Here is a 22,589-nt window from a genome sequence, read left to right on the forward strand (position 1 = left end):
GGCACCTCCTTGTTTAGGAGCCACCTCTCTGTTCAGCTCAGACTCACACCTTTAGGCTTGAGCACTTAGGCCCCATGGGAAGTAGTTAAGCCTATTTTGATCTCCTTTACCTTCTGATATTGCTGTTAAGGTCCATGTGCTGGATTTAAATAACCATTATGAGATGTACATAGCAGAAAACCACATGCAATGGAGAGAGTGCAGAGAGGTTTATCACTCTGCTGTAATGGAGCCAGGATCACGCTGCAATGATGCTCAAGGTCACACAAGATCATCAAAGGACGATTTGAAAGTGTTGCTTGCATTGCTGCCCAGGAGAGAAGAAAATCTGGACTAAGCTGGGAAGGAGAGTGAGTCTCACAGGCATTGCATGTTTTCACAGAGCAGTCCAAGCGGAACTCCTGCTATTTCATGAGGAAATACTGAAAGGGCAGAAAGAAACTGGCACCACTGCTGCCCTCCTTGAACCTTCTCTATGCCCTGTTCCTCTGCCTGCCACTGCACTCTTTCACCACAGTGGGAGGGAGGAAGCGTGGCCAGGTAGCATCCTCTGACTGCTGGCAGACCTCTCACATACAGAGGTGAGACACAGAGGAACCTATCCAAACCTCCTAGAAGGATAGAAAGGGGGAGCCACTGCCCAGTGCCAGCAAAAGAAATCTCTCAAAAGCAACCATTTCGCAAATAGGGGCTGGGAAAGAATTAACTGCTTCAGTTAGGCAGGGCTCAAGGGGAAGGGAGTGGTAGCTTGGGTATTTTTCATCTAGACAATTAGGTCTGATCCTCGGGGCAGTGGGTGTTAGGCCAAGGCTGGAAAACTTTCCCTAAACTAGCAAAGCACAAAGGTTTCATGCAGTGTGTGCTCAGCCCCGAGAACTTCCTGGTAACTCTCGGGTTATTGAGGCAGATTGTTGATTAGAATCCAAGAGAGGATTAGAAACTCTTTTAAGCATAAATAGTATTTGCAACTGTGTGAGTTAAGCAAACGGATACAAGGGAAATCAAACCTCACGCTTCAGGGCATAAACTGCTCTCTTGTGAGTCAGGACCAACCTTTTTTTTTCCCCTCCACACATCACATCTCATAATTAGTTAGGTGCTTGCTGTGGTTTTGATTTGCTCTGAAGCATCAGTTACTGGCCGCTGCCAGAGGCTGGATGCTGGACTAGATAGACCCGCGGTGTGTTTCTGTAGGGCAACCCTTTTGTTCCCATATTGGCAAATCTTTGTGGGAAAGCTTCGGTGATTCATGTCTTCAGCAGCTCCTGGTCCTGCCAAACATTGTCCTCTCTTTTCCATAGGCACTAAAGTCACTCTGAATTGCTACAGAAATAAAAAGGCAAAGTTGCAGGAAGGGTTATTTATCTACATGGTGCAGACAGCACTTATTTAGTAAATACAAAGATGCTTTTAGGACCTGTATGGGCAATTTTTTGCTTGCAAGAAATTAATTATTTTCTGTATTCCATTTCAGCTGCAAAGCCAAACAACTTCCATAGGGTTTTGTATTCAAAAAATATATATTTCTCTGTGTACACACATACATTTATGCACATACATATATAAATATAAGTTGGTCCAATAAAAAGGTTTGAATTACTAGCATTTCCTTACAAATTAAAGGCAGGCAAGGACCAGTAATGCAGGTGACAGAGCATGCACTAACAAAGTCTGCCTCTCCATGCTGCCTCTTTGATGTACCTCATCTTTGCCCCGAAGGAATTTCATTATCCTATGGTGAGCTGGTAATGAAATCTGCACTCAGAATCAAGCCGTCATAGACAACGATATCTTGACTCTTTGTTCTGTGCAGACTAGCTGTGTGTGGCAGGAATATGTTTCTATTTGTGTGTGATCTGAGTGTACTTTGAATACTGATCTCCAGATAAAAAGGATAGAGATCTAATTTGACAAAATACTAAATTACTCTATCTTGCCTTATCTAACAAAATTCTGATGCTTATTATTGTGATGAATATTTGGGGCGATGCTTGTAGTGTTCAGCATGTGTGAGAAAAATCTCTCTGTGGAGAACAACCTGGAGTGTCAAAGACCCTGATTTATAAAGAGTGCAGAGGGCTCTTAAGTACTATTTTTAGAACAATGCCGCAACAGATTTACACACAGGGAAAAAACCTTCCTCTACAGTCACTTAGGAGCAAAGTAGCATTTCACTGCATAATAATGAGGAATTAATTGTTCTTTGTCATCACTTTTTATGCAAATTGCCATAGAGCACTTGCCCAATGTGCATTTTACCTTTTAACAAAGCAAGTACTCATAACAAAATAGACCAAATTTCATAAGCTAAAGACAAAAGTAGGCTGTACCATACACAAATTGAAGCAAGCAAGGCTATTCCTTTGAGGAACTCCATCAACTTCCTATGAAAGTCCATTAAAAAAAAAAAAAAAAAAAAAAGGAACAAGGAAAAGATTTCTTGGCCTACACATCTAGTTTAATTAAATTAAGTTCAATTATCAGACAAGTGAAATTTCTTCACATGGAATTTGCTCATCACTCTTTGCAGCCTTTGTTTGTTTTTTTTTTTCCACTTGGTATAATCACCAAATATCACCAATATTTTGTTTCTTTACTGCTTACAAGATTTTACTATATTGTTTCGTGAGTTGCCAGTTGTTCGAAAATGCCAGTTGCCAGTCATTCTTCTTACTTATATTAAAAAAAAAAACAAAAAAACAAAAAAAACATTATCAGCCTTGTGTTTCATGTATGTTTTCACAACATCTACATTTAGACTAAACTGACAATTCTTCAGAGAAAATCAGAACAGAAATGGTTACAGAATAGCATTTCCTTTCACTGCAAGAAAGAGAAATACATAATAAATTATCTTTCTTCTACATGAAGCTTTAATTTTTTAGTCATTCTGCAACTGACATTGAAAATTTAATGTAAAAATTAACTAGATGGCAGACTGGGTCAAAATGTAGACATCCTAATGGATTGCCTTGTGTCAAAGCATTTTGTCCAGAAACATCTCAACATATTTTCTTTTTCCTGAGAAACACAGGAAGGATATCAGTGTGCCAAGAGTTTCTGTCTTGCATGTGCAATGAATTAATTCAGTGAACCAGCGGGTCTTTTCAATCTCCAGTTTCTACCAACTTCAAACATAATAGCAAGTTCCAACAGAGTCCCTTTTCTATTCATAAGCTATTCACTGCAAACCTTTGTAGTTCACAACTTCAAGTTAACATAGCAAAGAGCAGTTTTAAATCACTCCTGTAATCAGAGGTCACAATTATTTGCTGCAGCTACCAAATAAACCCTGCAAAAACACCACATGCTGCAAGCCAATGCACTCCGCTTTCACATCTAAGGGAGAAAAATAACAGAGGCTTGACTTCTGCCTTATGTGTTAACACTTCAGTAACACTACCTATTAATCAAAAAATAGTTGAAGGCAGCTTATAAATCCCTCTGCATGGAAAGAGCCATCTTCATCCTTACAGAAATACATTTTCTACCCTGGTCCTTGCTTAAGGTGCCTCCTTGAAAAAAGCAAAAGAAATGGATGTGAGAAGTAAATGAATGAAACAGATAATTAAATATGTCAGTGGAAAGCCAGTTTCACTGGGATCCCAAGCCTTTGGTTAGTATTAGAGCTAAAAGCAACATTAACTACCCCTGCAAAAGCCAAAGCCTTCAGTGTAGCACTGAAGCACTCCAAGCCCTCCACATCCTCTCAGATCTGCAGCATGTCAGAGATTTGGCCTTTAATAACAAGTCCAAAATACTCCAACAGCTTTCCTAAGGCCATCAGAGGCAAGGAGCTGTTATGCCAGCAGGGCCAATGTGTGCCCACTGAGTGCCAGTACATCTGCACCCTCTGTGCTCACTCCCAGCACTCCCACCAGTCCTTCTCCAGTCTCTGGTCAGACAGAACCCATCCTCTAGCAGCACAAGCCTTCTTATGCTCCAGTCATGTTTCAGCTTCATAAAGCACATATTATTAAACTACACAATGATCAAGCTTGCCTTTTAAATTGCACATTCCCAAGCATTGCTGTGCATCACTTCCCACCTCTCCCTCTGACGGCACACTGGGCACCTCGGACATCTCCCATAACAGAGTGGTGTGTGGACATCCCCCATAAGAGTAGTAACTGCTGGGCTCTGATAAAGCTGCTGGCTTTGCATTCTGCTTTGTCCTCCTCTCTATCTCCACTGCCCACCCCCAGTGCTCCAGGCTTCTCTCCCAGTCACACCAGCACTGCATTGTCTCCATGACTCCATCTGCTACATCCTGCATGACTCATCATCAGAAATACCTCTCCAGGTAAGGATTAAGCAGCAGTGTGCTCAATATTCCTCCTACTGCAGAGGCAAAGGGAGCACACAGCCACCATGACAGCAGTCCAGACAGCACCGAGAGAGACAGTGCCAGAGGCACAAGAGGCAGCCAGCCATCCAGTCAGACATCCCACTAGAACTGCCAGTTTTGAAGAAACTCCTTCTGACTTCCATAAGACAACAGCCAGATGTCCACTGCTATGGCTGCACAGTCCATCCAGGAAAAAAAGAAAAAGTCCCTTTTATAAGACGCACTGAGAGCAGAATCATGGGTGCTAGAAGGTCACAACTGTTACCAACTCAGTACGTCTGTGACTGATAATTACCCCTAGGCTTTTATTTTTAATAAGTGCATTAAAATTGATTCAGCCATTGATGCATCTGTATAAACTCCCATTGATGTTGAAGACTATGTGGAGTAGAAGAATCCTTAGAAATAGCAATTTCTCTCCACAGAATAGTGTTTTTCTTCTTACCTATCTGTTCCTTCCCAAAATAATGACTTTGAATTAAATCTTGCCAGATAACTGGTGGACTATGTGACATGTCAGAACTGCAACCTAGACTGCTCAGAAATATCTCTGAGCTCTTGAATGGAAAAAATTCTCCAGCCTGATATTTAATATCTAGAATGCAAACACCACACTGTCATATCTAGATTAACCTCTGCATGCCCTCTTTGTTCTCCAGGCCCAGATGTTTTCCTTCCCTCAGCACTGTTCAAGAGAAAGAAGCCTTTTTCTAATCCTCCTTGATTTGCAGGACAGCCTGGACAAAGCAGATGTTTTGTCTCCTCTCACAGTTTGCTGCAGATATTTTCACTTTTCTGGATAACTGGGTTAGGAATGAGGTCTACAGCCATGAGCTGTGCCATAATTGATATGGTGAAGGGATTTCCATGAGACAGTGGTGAAGGAATTGTCCATGGACAGGATTGTCTGATGATGGGGTGATAAATTATCAGGAGGACGGATGACCCTTATCAATTGGCCAAGTGGGAGACAGAGTGGTAGCAAGGTGTCATGGTTCTGTGCTGGCCTTGCACAAGATCCACAGCCTTTGTACTCTCTCTCTTTGAACTGTCCATTTATATGTGAAGTGGTTGCCCCTCTCCTCCACTTATGACAGCAGTAATGGAATATTTGACTACCTCCACTTCTCCCCCAAAGTGGAAGCTGGCATTTGAAATCCCTCACATCGCAGACAAGTCAATAGGCTTGCTCCTCTCTTCCCCAAAGCCAGTGACACATTTTGGCAGGCCTCTGCCTCTGACTGTATCAGAGTATACCCGGGAACACTTGTACCAAGTGCTACATGCAGTACTCTGCAGGTCTAGTGAACTTATCACCAGCAATCTGGGGAGAATCCATAACATGTTCCTCCAATAAAAAGCACTATTTGTAATTCTGTGTTTGTGAAAGTTCCTATTGAACTTGACCAGACCTACAGTGCTGAATTGGCACACTGCACTATTTGTGAATCTGTGCTTGTGAAGGGGACTAGACTTACAGTGTAACCTAAATCATTTGTGCATCTGGGATCTTAATGAATGCAAGTGGACTTACAGTGTCAAGTTGGTTATAATCAGAAATTCAGCTCAGCCCCACCCAGCCCCTCTGATCTCAGGGCTAGGTGAGAAGCAAGGGGGCTTAATTTCTGCCAATTTTCTATGCTCAATACAATAACTATAAAAGCCAAGTGTTGTTGAAAAGATGGATTACAAGGCTTTTGAGCCAGTTGAGCTAAAACAAGGTTTTGCCCACAACTGCTCTCAAACCATTTGACTGTGCTGATTCTTAGTGATAGGAGAACATGTGAACCAAGATTTAAATATGTCATTTCAGATGTCCTTGCTTTTAGAAGCAGATTCTGGGATCATCCTGACCTATGAAATCATGGAATTTGACACAGGTGACCTTTAGAACTCTTAAAAGAAAAAGTTTTATATTATATTTTAAAATACCATTCTAAATTCAAATTCTAAAATGTAACTCACAATTTGTAAATAATAATAAGCACACCAAGAAAGAAAAAGAAAGAAAGAAAAAAAAAAAAAAAAAAAAAGGCTGAAACCAGTGATAGAGCTGAGGAAATTCTCAAAAGGTGGCCCTGACTTAAAACAAAATGGGGAAGGACAAAGCCTAAACTCCAGGACTTGCCTTGGGCTGTGTTTGCACTGCTTTTCACAGCACTGAACTTCAAAGCACCAGCAGGCTGCTAGGGCTGTGTTTGCTTTGGGGCTAACGAATTCTGATCTCCAGTAAAACCATTGGAAAAAATAATCTTTAGCTCATTCATCCTACCTGTCTAGCATAGGTGTTGCAACTAGTTTTGCCAAATTAAACTATGTCAAACCTAAGCTAGGCGACCCCAGCAAGCAGGTGATGTGAACAGTTTACCTCTCTTTTTTTTTTTTTTTCCTTGAAAAAGATAAAAAACAGAGAATCCACTTAGTGACCACAGAACACACATTTTGGATATAATGTGTAAACCTTAACGATTCCCACCCCTCCCTGTTTCTTGACATACAAACAGTTCTTTATATTCCCTTTTTATTATGTTACCTGCATCAATTTTTTTAAAGGTCAGTGCCTGCAGTGTTTTCCTACCTTGCTTCCCGACACTATAATTTTAGTCCCAGCAACAACACTTCGTTGGTACTTCAATATATTTCCAATATTATATCTCACCAGATCTTCAAAATACCATGCCAGGGATCTGAAGCTCTATGCATGACAAATGTTCCTTTGTGGAGCTTTTGATGTGGTGTCAAGCCACGCTGTGGAGACACTACATTGTGGATCTTTGATACGGCACACCATGACAATGTCTCCTTCGTAGCTGTCACTGCCACTGACTCAGGGCATGCTGTGGGTACTGTCAGTGCTCCAGGAAACGTAATGCACCTGGGGTGTGGTAGGAGCTGTTTGTGAAAAGACATATGGTGCCTGTAGTATAATCAATAATCAACTGTGAATTTCTTAATCACTGCAAAGAAAATGATGCAATGTCATTAATTTTACCTGCATAACCCAGGAGAATATGTGCATAATTACCAATAATGACTTAGATCTCTGCGCAGGACCAGGGCTTACCCAGGAAAACCAATATTTTTCAACTCAAATACTGCAGGGCAAAATGTACCTCAGAAGGAAACAACTTCCTGAATTAAAACCTGCAAAATTTGTCCTCATTTTTCCCTTTTCACTCCTTCATTATGATTGTAAAGATCAAATTGCATAAGATCCACTAACGTGTTGCTCATTCATAGTCTTTGAGTCAGCGCGGTTGAAGCCAAGACTGCAGTACTTGTCTTTCCATAGCACTTTAAATTAGGAATTGCCTCTCACTAGGAAAAAAGCATTTGTTTTTATAAATACGTGACTGAAATACCTTGCAATACACAGAGCTCTCCAACAAGTGGCACTATTAAGACTATTCAAGTTACAAGATTGATATGCAAATGAGATCTCAGAAAGGGATGTTGGGACATGTTTTACAATGTTGGATTCACGTTAAAATCCTTTAAATTTACATATGAAATATGATTGAAATATATACTCATAATTCAGCTACTCTGGAAAGTTTTGTGTTATTCAAAAAAAGAACTACTTAAAAGTAGGTCAAGTGCCATAAGCTCAACCAGGCAGTCCTCTCCAAAGAGATGAAGTCATGGCAGTGTGGAGAAACCACCTAATTAATATGTTAGTAAAGGTAACATGCAACCAGGAAATTTGTCCATAGCTCTGAGCCAACACATATTGTTGAATGGGTGGATGCAGCCTTTTCTGGAGGATGTGCTGCAGCATTCATGGCAAATTATCTCTTAAGTATTCTTGGGTGAACTTCTAAATTCTACATCTTCACATTCATTCTTACCTTATTTTGTTGTTATTGCTTGACAAATTGTCTATTGTTTTGAGAGACCATACATGACGCCTCTTCAAATAATTCATATTTGTCTAGAATGTATGTTTGGCTGCATTGCAAGAAAAATGGTCCAGAAATAGTTACATATAGAAAAATTTAGGCATGAAGATAGTTGATTGCAAAGGAAACAATATCAGGCTCGATTTGTTCCTGGAATATAAGCAGTTTGGAAATGAATTGGGAAGCCTAGGCATTAAAATGTAAAATATGTGATATAAAAATAGCATTTTTAAACAGTAGGCTTCATTTGGTTAGTATAATATTCCTTCTGTATTTGGAAAACAACTGTCAGCTTTTCCCCAGTTTTCTACTGTTATATGGAGATACAACAGCCATAACAAAATCATGATCTGAGTGACAGACGGGAATGTGAACTCTGTCTTGAATTATGAGTTGATCACAAAATGATTAATAGCATTTGGGTACCAAAAGATGCACAGACCTACTTGGTGAGTTTCCAAGAACCACTTGGTGAGTTTTCAAGAAGCCTCTGTGCAGAGTCCCTGCTTAGCTCTACCTTCTTTCACTCTGTGCTGGTATCTCTGTCCTGCAAAGCATGACCCGATTCACACTGAAGCCACTGCCAATTTTATCACAGCACAGACTGAATAATAAAACCCAAAATGGACATTTTCACGTTACTATTCTTTTTAGCCAAATAGTAGCATTCATTTAAAAACATCAACCAGTAAGATAAATGGCAATTATTGTGTTGTGAGCAGAGCATACACGGTGTGCTTTGTTGAGTTTTCAGTTTGGACGGCTTTGACTACCTGGAGCCGCATCTCCTGCAGTGTGCTGTAAATAACAGAATACGTGCACTTTGAATGCAGTGGCATAACGGGCACGTAGTGTGCTAACTAAAGCATTACAAATGCTGCATGGCTTATTTTTATCTCTCTGTCCTTCTCATTATAGTATTTTTATCTCTCACGCCAATACAAAATTATTTTTGTGTCTCAGGGAAAAACAAAGCAACACAAAGACTCAGCCTTACTAGTGTATAAACATGATGAGTTTCCTTACACCCTGTGGGACTTTTTGCGTGCTTAACACCATATATGGCTGCAGAACCAGAACCTAAATGGTACTGGTGAGCAAGGCTTTATATTAACATCCCTTGGAAAGGAAAAGTGAAGTTTATGAGTCAAAATCTCCAGCGGGGTGCAATTCTGCAGCCACACGTAGCTAGGAAAAGTAGGGGCAAAATGCTAAAAGGAACTAAAGGCTTTCCACTTTACGTAAGTAGACAATAGCACAAAATGCAAATCACGTTTTTGAAAAGTGACTATATGCTGGCCCTGACATATAAAGAGTTGAATCTAGGTTGACAACACAGTTTTCTGTTGTTTAGCAGACTTTGAACATGCAGGTAGCTGCTGCAATTTCAGAAGACATCACTGAGGAAACCTCACAGGAACGGCTCCTCTCTAAAAGATACAGAAAACATAGTGTATCATCTGGCTGTAGTGAAAGGGGTAAACAGGGGATGAAAATGTACAACGAAAACTGACAAACGCAGAAAAAATAACAAACATGCACATGTTAATTACTGAACGCTTTTGTTAGCAGTAGGTCACCATCATTCTTTATTGACATTTACTGCAACTGCAATTTCTTTTTCAAGACCACTGACCCAAGAAAATGTAACCCTCTAGTTATCCAACGCCCTTTAATTAGAGATGTCTCCAGAGATAATCGCACTCACGGCCCCTATTGTGAATCATTTATTCTCCAACTTTCCTTTTTATCAGCTGTCTTTCATCTTTGTTTTTCTGTCCGAGCCCGGCTGAGTAACTCGGGCTTGCAGAATGCGGCTTATTCATTTACCAGTTCTCCCAACTGCATTTCATGTCCATTGACATTTGGGGTCTCGCTCAGAAGCACTGGCTGCCGGCAGCAGGATAATTTGCAGGAATCACGGCTTTCCACTTGGCCAAAGGAACCATGGCGCCAAGCCTCGGGGTGGGAAGGGGCTCGGATTCGGGGCTTCTCACACACACAGACACACACACACACCCGGGAGGAGGCGAAGGACAATCAGCGCTCCCGCGTCGGGAACACTTGTCAGGGGTTTGTTTTTGTTTTCAGTCCCGGGAGCGCTCACCTCCCCGGGCGGTGCTGGGCACGGCTGACTCATGACTGCCGGGCGCTTGCGGTCCGCACTCTGAGGAGGACGAGCTTTCTCCGGGGGGCGGAGCGCGCAACATAACGCAGGCATCAAAACGAGGCGGCCCTGCTGGGAGCCAGGGATGATCGGGATGGGTGTTCTTTGCCCTGCCCGTCACACCCTGCCCGTCACACCCTGCCCAGCGCCTGCCCACCGCCACAGCCGTCGCGGCGGGTCCCGCTCAGGCCGCCCCGGCCGCCATGGTGGCCCCTCGCGGCGGACTACGGCTCCCAGAGCCCCCCGCGGCCGCCAGCGCGAGCCCCGGCGCGGGGTCCGGCGGCACGCGCGCACGCACGCACGCACCCCGTCTCGCACACACACACACGCAGCGCCGCGGGAAGGAGGGAGAGAGCGAGCCCGCAGCGCGCATGCGCCGTCCGCTCGCGGGGAGCGGGGCGGGCGGAGCGCCGGCGGCGCTATTCCCGGAGCGGCCTTACGCCGCTCCCCGTGCGCAGCGGCCGCGGCGGGCGTAGGCGCGGCGGCGGGAGCTGCGCCGTTGGCGTAGCGTTGTTGTGAATGGAGCGCGCGGCGGGGCGGGGAGGGTGACGTCAGCCTGCGAATGTCAACAATGTAGCGATTGAGGGGCGGGGGCGGCGCTGGGCCGGGGCGCGGGAGGCGGCGGCGGCGGCGGCGGGCGGGCGGCAGAGCCGGGCAGCAGCAGCGGCCGCGGCAGCAGCAGCACAGCAGCGCCGCCTTCTCTCCTCCGCCTCCACCGGCCGGGCTGCCGCCGGCCCCGGGTGCCGCTCCGGCAACAACAACACCACAGCCGCCGCGGTGCCGCTCCCCCTCCCCCGCCCGCCCTCTCCACCCGCCCTCCCTCCCTCCGCTGCGGCTTTCTCTCCTCCTCCGGCCCCCCTGCCAGCCCTCCCCTCCTTCCCTCCCTTCCCCCTTTATTTTTCTCCGCAAGACTTTGGCTCTGGAAACAGCTGGTTCAAAGCAATCGCCATGTGATGATCGTCTGGGTCGGGGTTTTTTTTTTTCATTTGGGGGGGGGAGGGTGCAGGTTTCTGACCGCAGAGAAATACTAATAAGAATTTCCGAAACAACAGCAAGAGCAAGAGCAGCCTCCCCCTTTCCCACACCTCCTCAGCCGTAGCAGCCCCCCCGCCCCGGGCCCACTGCACCCGCCCTGCCGCTCCCCGCTCCCGCCCGGGCTGCACCGCAGGGGCGACCCCCGAAAGTTGCGCGAGGCGAGGTGAGTGCGCCTGTCCGCGGCCGGGCGGCCCCGCGGGGATGGGGACGGGACCGGGACCGGGAACGGGCGGGGGGCGAACTTTGGGGGAGGCCGGCCGTGCGGGGGGGCAGCGCGCCTTCTCCCCTCCTTCTCCTCCTCCTCCTCCTCCTCCCGGGCACAGCAGCAGCTGTTGCGCGGGGTCAGGCGGGGGGCTGCACCCCCGCCCCCGGAGCTCCGCGGGCCGTGCAGGCGCGCTTAGCGCTTATTCCTTAAAGTGGGAAATACGCGCGTTGCGTAACGGGGAGTGCGCGGCGTGTGTCCGTGCGCGCCCCCCGCGCCCCCCGCCCGGCCCCGGCGCCGCGGCCACCTGCAGCCTCCCGGGGCTACCCCCGGCCGGCGGTTCGGGCAGGGATGCCAACTCCGACAGCAGTTTGTGGGCTCGCTGGGGCGCGGGGCGCGGAGACGCGGGCTGTCATCAAAGAGGCTGAGTGTGAAACCCTGCCTCGCCTTTTGTGGAGCGGGCTATTTTGGTCATGCAGCGGGTGTCTCGCTTAAAGCGCTTCAGTTGCCGTGAGATCATTGTGCCCTTGTTATTGAAGCTCCGGAGTAAAACCCGGGTTTCAGTCTTCGGGAATAAACGTGAGGCAGGGACGACATCTGATTAGAAATACTCCTTAAGATGTTGGAAAGATTGGGAATTTACAGCGTTCCTGTTTGCTCTAGTTGAAGCCGTGTCAGTGTTTTCGTGATGAAAGCCCGTTTTCAGAGACTTTGGAACTGTCGCTAAACTTGTGCATATTTTAATTTTTTTTCTTCTGAGGCTTGAGCTGAAAACAAGTTGGGTTTGCTTTGTTTTTTTGAGCGAGGAATTGTCTGAGATTCTGCTGTAGCTGGTAGAATGCTCTGCAGTTTGGGGAGGGTGGTGATGCTTGGGTTAATTGACTTTTTCAGGTATGTAAATACTGAAATTTGAGATAATTGCTGAGATGAGATGGGTAGAATAAAACGATAAGGTGGTGTGTCAGGCTTTTACTGCAACAACCCCATAGACGACAGCTTCAAACTGCTGTTCTAGGAGCTCTACATCTGACAAATACAAATAAAATTCCACCTCACATGTGGGCTTGCTCTTTTAAAAGCCTCGTTGCCTTTTGTGTCCGCCCGCCTGCCCCCTGTCACCGGGGTCTGGGCAGCTGTGCGGCAGAATGGATCAGCGTTGTGCTTCCCTGCCGGGTACTGAACCTGAGTGTTCAGCATTGCTTTTCACATTTGACCCTCCAGCTTCAAAGGCTGTTCTGAAGGTGCTCTTCAAGGAATGGAAGGAAGCCGTGACTAATTGGAAAAGTAGAGAACTGAAAAATCAGGATCGTAGGTGTAGTTTTCTTGTTAGTTTCCTCTGTAACGCTGGGCGAAGCGCTCAGACAGATGTACCTACACCAGGACACAGCTGCCAAGGGGGCAAGAAAGGTCCCCAGTGATTTTGGAGATACGGTGGTTCTGAATATACTCGGGGATCTTTTGTGGAAATGCTCCATGGAAGCAGTGTGCATTTCTGGGCAATGCTGGGCAACTCTGCTGTGAGACTTGAGGTTAAACAGCTAAATTTTTTTTAAACTTTTACCATTGTGGAGAGTAGATGGGGAATATACACGCAGTAAATAGATGACTAATGCACATGCTGACAGATCCCGAGTTGTTCATCAATAGGAATTGTTTAAGCTCAGGTATCTCACACAGGGAAACAGTTCTAGGACAGGTACTCCTAGTCTTTTTCTGACCCAGAGGCACATCTGGAACATCTGTTGGTAGTAATGTGCATGCTGGCAGATTGGTCTGGTGATGTAGGTGGGATGCTTTCCTCTCTTTTCCTCTTGGCTTTCAGTCATTCATTTTGCAGCAAGAAAACATTGACTGTTTGCTCTTTTGTGTTGGGCAGGATGGGAAATCAGGCATAAAATGTGACTTTATGAGGAGATTTTGGTAAATCTTTGACATTGGAGAAGTCTTCAAATATGCATTGAAATAATAAAATCTCCATAATATATATCAATCTTACATATCTCTTTCTGCAATGCATAATAAAAGACAAAGAGAGCTGAAAATAAAACGCTGTATGGATGGTGTGAAGTGTGGAATATGTGACAGAAGTTGCTTGCCTTTGCTTATTTTAAAACTTTCGTTGCTTGATTTTTCAGTCTGAAGTGCCATTTTTTCTTAATGAGGTTGCAGTATGATTGCCAATTATTTTCTTTCAAGTTTTGTCTAAAGGCGTTGTGGAAAAAAGTCAATGTGTTTTATTTTTAAGAGTATAAATAGACATATTGTCATTGTGTGCTTGTGACATTCTTTTTGGGTAGGACTTCACATATGCACCGATAAAGAGAAGACTTCTCAGACCCCATAGCAAAGAGAGGTTTCTGGCACTAAGCTGAAAAAATGAGATGTGTAACATTAATATATGCAAAGTAATCTTTTCAGTAGTAATGACATTTTTATGTAATAAACAGTTGGTAAAATTGAATAGCATTTATTGTATGGCATGAACAGAGTCTCTTGTGGGTTTAATTTAGGTGGTATGAACATGGTTTATATATTCAAATCAAAATGTATATGCTTTTTTACTCAAAGGAATACTTTCTGAATGGCTTCTTAGTTTACACTAAGAATGTACCTGTAATGTTGAGCAGGTCTGACTTAGATTTGAAGGCATGTGTGCTTCTTTCACCTCTGGGTCTGAATTTTCAGCTCGGTTCATTTTGGGTGTGATCCTTGCGTATAAGGGTTTTCTGAGCTGAGCTGTTAGGGAAAACACACTAATCATTCCATTGATGTGTTGAAGAAAATTCAGGTTTAAACTTCATGCTTTCTCTGAGTTACTCCTGCTGCTTTCAGTGTTCCTGCGGGCTACAAATGCTTTAAGAGAATGTGTAAAGAGTGTTGTTCTGATCCTGATATTTGAGCAGGTGCCCAAATGATTTTGTTGTAGTAGATGAATGGGCAGTAGAGTTCTACTCCCAGTAACTCCCGCAGGATTTCCGGAATAGTGCTCAAAGTACTCATTCAGGTTGTTACAAAAAACAGTCATCATTCCTTTAGATTCAGCCAAAAGATACTAACCTTGGCAGCTGTCTGAATATTACACATTTATTTGAAGCTTGCATCAAGAAGATGTAAAATGTGTGAATATAGCCAGCTGAGTTGCAATGTGCTCATCTTGCTTTTTAGATAGGCAGAAACATCTTTGTAGTGGGTTGAAAAGAGCACTGCATACTATGCCACGCTTAGACTATGAATTACAATTTTAAAGCAGGCTAGCAGAGGAATGTATACAAATACTGCCTCTATGACCAGTGATGGACTTGCATCTTCTGAGTTACTAGAACTAATGATCAAAGAGCAACCACATGTTCAGAACAGGCAAATAAAAAGGAACGAGGGAATAAGTTCGGGAAAGCCCTCGTGCTAAGAGTTTACATGTGCGGCAGAACTTTGATCTGTCAAAAATTGGGCTCAGAAGACTCCTCAGCTCGATTGTATTGATCTTCATGCAGAAGGAGCCACAGCTACAATCTGAAGAACACCACCTGTGCTGCACTGGCATCTCAGCAGATCAATAGATGTGTCCCTGTTTAGCTTGAAAAAGACTGTCTGTAAAAAAGCTCCTAATACAGTGGGGGCTGAACTGCAGCTCCTGTGTGGGTGGGGGGGCCACCAGGCACACAGCCTCCTCTGTGTGTAACCCCTCAGCCCTCCGTGGCTTCTGTGTCTGCTCCCCCTTTGCTGTTCACACCTGCTGGTGCAAACCTGCCCTCAGAGTCAGCTGGGACATTTTGGACTCAGTGCCTCAAAGGAAACGGAGAAGGAGGAGGTGGTGCAGGTGGTGGTTGCAGGGGCGAGAGACACGGGGACCTGAACTATGCCTTTTAGTTTGAAAGATGACCTAAAATGGTCAGATCCTCCCAGATTTATTCCTAAGACCTATCATTTGCATACAACTGTCTTTACTATTTCAACTGAACAAGATGCTTGAAAAGCTATTAGGAACAAAAACATGGGAATTTCCAGTTTATCTGTAGTAGGAGTTAAAATAAAACCCTGAAGCTTTTTTTTTTTTCTTCTCCTGAGTGTTGAAAACAATCAGCCGGGCTGTGAGGGGTAGATGGGGTTTGGTGCACAGGTTCAAAAGGAGTCTCCCCACTAAGAAAAACAGGAACTGTTTGCTGCCTGTCACCACGCAGCTTCTGGGCTGTGCAGCAATTTTGTTTTTTGAAAAGAGGAAAAGCAGCTTAAATAAACAAAATGACCCTTGAGACTTAATCACGGCTACTTATTATAGCTGACATTCACTGAGGGCTTTTTTTTTTTTTTTTTTTTTTTTTGCCTTTTTTTTCCCCTATTCTTTCTTTAGTGATCGCTTTAAAATTTAAACCTGAACTAGGAAAACAGGAACTGTAGGTGTGGAGGTGTTCCTTCACCCCGATTTGCATGCAGGCTGTTTTTTATTTAGCGGGTAGGTGTGTTCGGTGTGTGTGAGAGCAATTGAACATGTCAGCAGTTTCCTACGAGCCGCTCTTGCTGACTCACGTGTCTGGTGCAGCTTGGAGCTACCCTGGCTATAAACTATCCACAATGGGAGGCGCGGGCAGAGAGACCGGCAGTGCCGAGCCGCTGTTCAAAGGTTATTTTCGGTTCTCCGGTCACTGCTTTGCTGTGGTTTTCTTCCCCAGCAACATCAAAACACACTGCCAGGCTGCCATTCCTCTAGGTGCGGAGGGTGAAGTGGAAGTTCACTGTGCTGTTGCAGAGGTTGCGCCCCAAGTGCATTCTGATGCTACTGATCAGCAAACTGAACCTCTGGGGTTTAGGTGTTTTTGTTGGTGTTGGGTGGTTTGTTGGAGGTTTTTTGTTTTTGTTGTTTACGTAGGGTTTGATTTTTTTTTTTTTCTTTTTGTGACTGGGATGTTACCAAAAAATCTCCCTGAGCATTGTTCCAAATTTGGGCATGGCAAGTCTAGCCTATGAATTGTGTTTTCCCTTTCCAAATGCAAGCTGTGCTGTGGAGTCTCCTGCCTTCCACCCCTTTTTATGGCATAAATCTTCTTTAAAGCCAGCAAGGAATTATGATTAAACTTTAAAAAGCCTGGTTTTAGCTATCTTTATTTTTCAAAATTTTGCAACTTCCTAGCCTCATTCTTACCTCCTGTGTGGCAATATCGCTGGCTGCTAGCATGAAAGGATTCCTTCATCTGCTCACGCTCTCGTACAACTGCGTCTTTATTTACAGACTCTATTCTGATTACTCATAAGGATTCTAAAATGATAGCTGCTGCTGACTGATGATTTTTAACTGATCTTCTTGTTGTGTTTTTTTTTTTTTTTCTTCCCTCCTTTCTTCTTTCTTTCTTAGCTGATCACAAAAGCCTTTGCAGAAGTGGAGTGAATTAGCCATCTGCAGTTCTGGATTTACTGTGAGGAAATTTAGATTCGTAGTTGTCTTTTGTGTATTTTTCTTCTTGTGGGTGAAAATGGAATGGGGTGAAAAATAAGCAGTCTTTGAAAGTGTGATAAATAAAATCAGCTGCTATAAAGCAGAGTTTAATAACAAGGTGAGTTCATGTCACTTGTTTTGTTTTTAGTCAGCTCCTTTGACCAGTAATTAATAGAAAACCACACTGAGAGCTTTATAACACATGAAGAAAATGGGTGTTCTTGGTTTCCGCCAATACAAATGACTCATCAGTATCAGTAGGGTTTCTACTTCTAATAATAAAACTGTGGAAGACCTTTACAACGTGTGGTTTTGGCCCCTACTCTTAGTGAAAGGTTGGAAAATATTACTTTGAGATTTTTTTAAAAACTTATGGAAGATTTAGTGATTTGCTATGCAGCAGTGAAAGATCTTGTACCCTCCAAAGAAAACCTACTAATACCACTACTTGCAGTGCAAAAGTCATCCCTTCTTCTGTCTTCTCAGTGTTTTCCATTTCACTGTAGATTATTGCCGATCCTTAGCCTCGATGTCAGAGATGCGCATCTGGAAAATATAATGTATTTATGTTGACTGGGGGAAGACTTGGCACACTACCTCCTCTTTCCGAGCTGCTCTTCTCTACCTCTTTTCCAATCTGGTGAAGAGAGGGACAATGAGACTGCTGAGTGACGTGTATTGCTGTTTCAGCTGAGGGTCAGAGGATCTAGAGAGGAAAGTAAACAGAAAATAGGAGTTGAAACATAAATGACAACTGTAGGATGTGTCTGTCACTACCTCGACGGAAGCACATGTCTTCCAGTACTGAAAGTGATACTGAAAAAAGTGCAAATCAGAAAGTGATCTGTTAAATTGTTTTATTTTTCTCTGTCTCTTAAAAAGTAATAGTTTTCAAATCTTTTTAGCCGTTTACCTTTTTGTAAAGTTTCTGCGCTGTGTTCAATGCAGCGAAGCAACCTCTGCACAAGCATAGCACATTCTGCTTTTTGTTTGAAAGTGTGCCTTGTAGAATGTGAGGTTATTTTGTTTTCATACAAACAGACCGTGCCCTTTATGGTGTTACAATATATCAAATTTTAATTCTCTTATTCAAGGTAGTGTACTTTCAATGGTAGTCCAATCAGTGTCTCCTGGTCTGCTGCATTATTTAGTGTTGCTGTTTTCAAGTTGCCTGTGTTTGTTACAAGGTTTAAAGGCTTTTCATGAGGCAGAGCTAGTATTTTCTTCCCTGTTAGAGTGAAAATTCCCTCATTTATGAAGCTTCCATGTTTACTTTCTCTTTTGTTGCAAAATTTATACTAGTAAGTTATTCCTTATAAGGATATGATGATTATTTTTTTCTTATTATTCTATTTTAAAAGCAGAGTGTGTGTTTTTAACAAAATCCACACAGAACATCTAGACTTATCCCAGCTCCCTCATTGTCAGCAGGCTTCTCTTACTACTAAATATTTATATATATTAATGTAGTTGGTTTGGGTTGTGCTGATATACCTTGGATGTGTTTGTTAGTTTCTTGTGTAACCAGACTGTGATGGAGAATCTTTGTTTTGTAGCCTCTAACTGGGAGTGCACTGAAAATAGAGGTGCAGAAACCTGTGAAAATAAAACTTTGCAACATGTGGAAATCCAATTGTTTATTACGTGGCAACAGTAAGACAGGTTTTATTATTTTCAGATGGATATAGCATAAAAGGCCAAATTCCAATTTAAAAGATTTATTTAGGGGCAATTATTGCTGAAGCTCACAGAAGAATAATTGGTAAAGACTGCAAAATAAGGTGTCCATGGTCATTCAGAGTTCAAGAGAATATAGATTGAGCACTCTTGAGTTTGTCTTGTCTTTAGAAAATCATGCCATCAGAAGTGTCGTGAGAGTTGGATCATGGCAAATGAATAATGTGTCTAAATCTCATTGATGTTTTGAGTTCCTGACTCTGAAATGGGATTTGTGTCCAAAATCACTGAGGACTGGACCTGTGAAGGGCAGCTGTCAGTGTTGCTGCCAAATTCAGGGCTGTGATTCTGCTCAGCATCTCCTCTCCTTGCCTTTGCTTGCCCTGTCACCTCATCCCACAGGGGGCCAACTCTGAGAACTAAATTGGCAGGAAATTACTGTCTACGTGTAGGGTTAGTTATGTGCATGTTACATTTGCTATGGAGTCTGTCAAGAACCTGGATAATGCATCAAATTAAACCAACCTTGTTAAAAGACTTGGAGCTGGTGATGGGGCATCTGGTCCTCAAAGTGCACTGACCGTCACTGCATTGTGCCCCATCTCCTGAAGGTTGTTCTTGTCTTGGTCTGGCAATGTGGTGGCTCTGCAGAAAACCAGTAGCAACCTGTGCCTAGCTTAACCTATAGCTTGGCAGTAGGAACTTATTTCCTGGGGCATGAGAGGTTTGAGATATTTATTTACAGTTTCTGTCTGCAAAAGACAGTTGAAAAAAGTTAGAGGAAAGCAGCACTCAATCAAATGAGTCTCCAGTGTTAATAAAATGCAGAAGTACTATCTCCTGCAAATATTCAAGTAACTGAAAGAGGGTAAGGTTAGATTAGATATTGGAAAGAAATTATTTATTGTGAAGATGGAGAGGCACTGGAACAGATTACCGAAAGAAATGTGGATGCCCCAAACCTGAAAGTGTTCAAGGACAAGTTGGATGGAACTTAGAGCAACGTGGTCCACTGGAAGGCATCCCTAGCCATGACAGGGGGTTTGGAACTAAGTGATCTGGAAAGTCCTTCTGACCCAAACTATTCTGTGATTCTGTAACTATTTTAATTCCTACCTGATTCTGGCTTCTGGCCTCATGCAACCTGGTCATGTCACTTATCTCCCAGATGTGATGAGCTCTTGAGAATTTTAAATCTGTTACATATGAAGAGTTGAGTAGACCTGGTGACTGTGGAGAATTTTTTGAACCATGTGGCTGCATTCCTAAACCCTTGGATCTTCTCACAACCTTTTATCACTCTGGGGATGATGGCAAGCAATGTTGAGTAACAGGTTCAGCAGATGACCTGAGTGACTTGAATTTACTCAGGTGAGGGAGGGAGTCTAATTTCGTCCTTCAAAATGAGAGGATGAAATTGAGAGCTGGTAGCACCTTGTGCCACTGGGTGGAAGCAGAAGGTCCTGGTTGACCATGTGCTTGTTGTGCTTTGCTGAGCTGATTCAGCTTTTTGACCTAGTACACATCAGTTTACCATTTTCTTAACCCTGGCTAATTTTCTTAGGCAATTTGATGAGTAAGACCACAGGTCCAAAGAGCAGCAGAGCTAGTGTGGGAAAGACAAGGGGGAGCAGTGAGTGTGCAGGTTGCTGAGGGGCCAACCCAGATCTCCTAGATTTGGTGTCTGTAGCCTCACCTCACCAGGCTGCTGGAGCAACTGTTGTTGGGGAAGGGGATAGCACTGCTGCCCCTTTCCTGTGTTCTTGATCAGCACCCCGGGGTGATTTTCTGCAAAGCTGAATGCTGGTTTTGCGTTAGGCAAACTTTTCACCAGAACCTGAGTAGCAAAAATGCAAAAACAAGTCAGGAAGCTTTTGGTTAGGTCCTCTTCTTGAGCTGGGAAACCTAAATTCTGCTTCAGGTTCTTCTTCTGTGCCTGAGGTACTTTTGTGTGTGGAACCTGTACCCTGCCAAGTGCTTGTGACTCAACTCAGCAATTTAACTTCATTTCCAATCCCTTAATTTGTTCCTGTAACTTATTAAATGTGTACCAAGGGAAAGTGTGGAGCGGAGTTCTTACAGAAATCCAAATTAAGTGATGCTGTGAAGTAATCATGAGGCTTGTCAAGAAGCTAACCCCAATGTAAAACTCATGGTAAATTATGAAATATATGCATAGCTCGTTATAGCTGGAAATTCATGGGCAATGCAAATTTAAACACTTTGCAAGGAAATGTTTTTTGTTTGTCTTTTCCCCCTTCTTGGTCCTCTTCATTTGTCTTATTATTAGACTAAAAGTAGAGTCAGTGATTCATTCAGTAATCTCTTTCTTGGACAGTTAGTCATCTGCCAATTTGTGTTAACTTTCCACTTTGTTCAGAAAGTGAGTAATGCTTAATGCACCAACCAGCAAATTCCAAGCTTAAAAAGCTGTGAGTATCATTCAGATCATCTCTAAACTTTCTCTAAAGTGTTTTTACCATTTTGTGAGATCAAAGTAAGGTCTGGCATGCAGTGTTGTACAGCTACAATCCAGTTGTTTTGACTAGCCCCAGTTACTAAAGCAAAACAAAGTTGCAATTGCAGTGCACAAGTACAAGCAAACCCGCAGTGTATTATTTACCCAGTGTAATGCTTCTTCTTTTTCTTCCCAAATACCACTTTGAAGGGGTAAATATTGCCTCTACAGTTCTTTTTCCCTCCCCAGATTGTCATGGCTTGTTAATTTCTATTATTTCCTACTTCAACAAATTGTGATGCTATCAAGGCTAATTTAGTGAAAATAGCTTGCAAGAAAAGTAGTAATTCGTATTAGCTGCCTGCTACAAATATTTCTGGCGCTTTTCATGATGACTTTTGGTAGTGAAAAAATATTGTGCTGTTGAACCGTTATCTGTATAGGACTTACAGCTTTAAAGTCTTTCTCTAGCAGTGGGGTAGATATTTTGATCTCAAAGTGATGTCAGTTAATTCTGAAGATGAACACAATATTTGATTGAATCACTTGAGAATTTAACTACTTTTTTTTTTTTCTTATGGAAACTGGAGTAGTGTAAAGAGAAACAAGGTCAGTAATGTCATAGGAGAACTTTATAGAACCAAAGTCTTTACCATCTGCTCTAAAATAGCATGAAATAGCTGACTGCTACATGCAGCAGCAGAGGAATTCAAAGTGCAGATGAGACTTGAGTGCTCTGTAGAGGGTGTGTATGTGCAGGAGGGTTGGGCAAAGCGGCAGTGGTAAACATGAATGCCAGAAGTGGTTTGCTTGGCCCCACTCTTTGCCTTGTTCCTTCCCCAAGTGCCTGTTGTCCTCCCCCATCACTCACAGTCTATTTGTTGCAGTGAAGTTGTCTTCTCTATGATTGTCCTTTAGTACTGGTGGTTTTAGGGATTTCCCTGTGTTGCCGTTCTGTAAATAAGCAATGCCAAAATTGTTGGAGAGGAAAGACTAACCTTTGGCTATAGGGTCGGTAGTCTGCAGCATGATGGGGCTGTAGCAGAGTTCTGTTGTGCTCAGCTGTTGTCAGAATAAAAAAATAATTTGGTCTTGAGGAAAAGGTAGAAGAACATCCATTTTCCCAGACTGGATTCCTAGAATCCAATTCCATTCCATGTAGATACTGAAAATATCGCCATAACCATGTTCCAGTGTGAAGAATTAGGGCTTCTGAAAGGTTTTCCCTCCCAATTTTACTTTGCATCTCAACAAGTTTTGATGGTTTGGTGAAGCTTTGGACAAGCAGACATACTGGGGATGCTTATTTGAACACTACCCTTTGGGATTTACCGGTTACCTGCACATTTTCCAGCATCAGCAGTGTTAGTTAATG

General features: G+C 43.4%; 1 protein-coding gene across 3 annotated transcripts in view; it reads left to right on the top strand.

The window, feature by feature from the left end:
• The first annotated feature begins 11,566 nt into the window (after positions 1–11,566).
• BACH2 (BTB domain and CNC homolog 2) overlaps positions 11,567–22,589 on the top strand; it is a 181,094-nt gene continuing 170,071 nt past the window's right edge. For 2 of the 3 annotated variants that reach the window (XM_083857731.1, XM_083857732.1), the window contains exon 1: positions 11,567–11,612. The gene's annotated coding sequence lies outside the window, so the exon portion shown is untranslated. Of the gene's footprint in view, positions 11,613–12,892; positions 13,181–22,589 lie in introns of those variants that run through there. The other variant, XM_083857733.1, reaches the window with a different exon arrangement.

Source organism: Zosterops lateralis, assembly GCF_965231275.1.
Source record: "Zosterops lateralis genome assembly, chromosome: 3".
NCBI lineage: Eukaryota > Metazoa > Chordata > Aves > Passeriformes > Zosteropidae > Zosterops > Zosterops lateralis.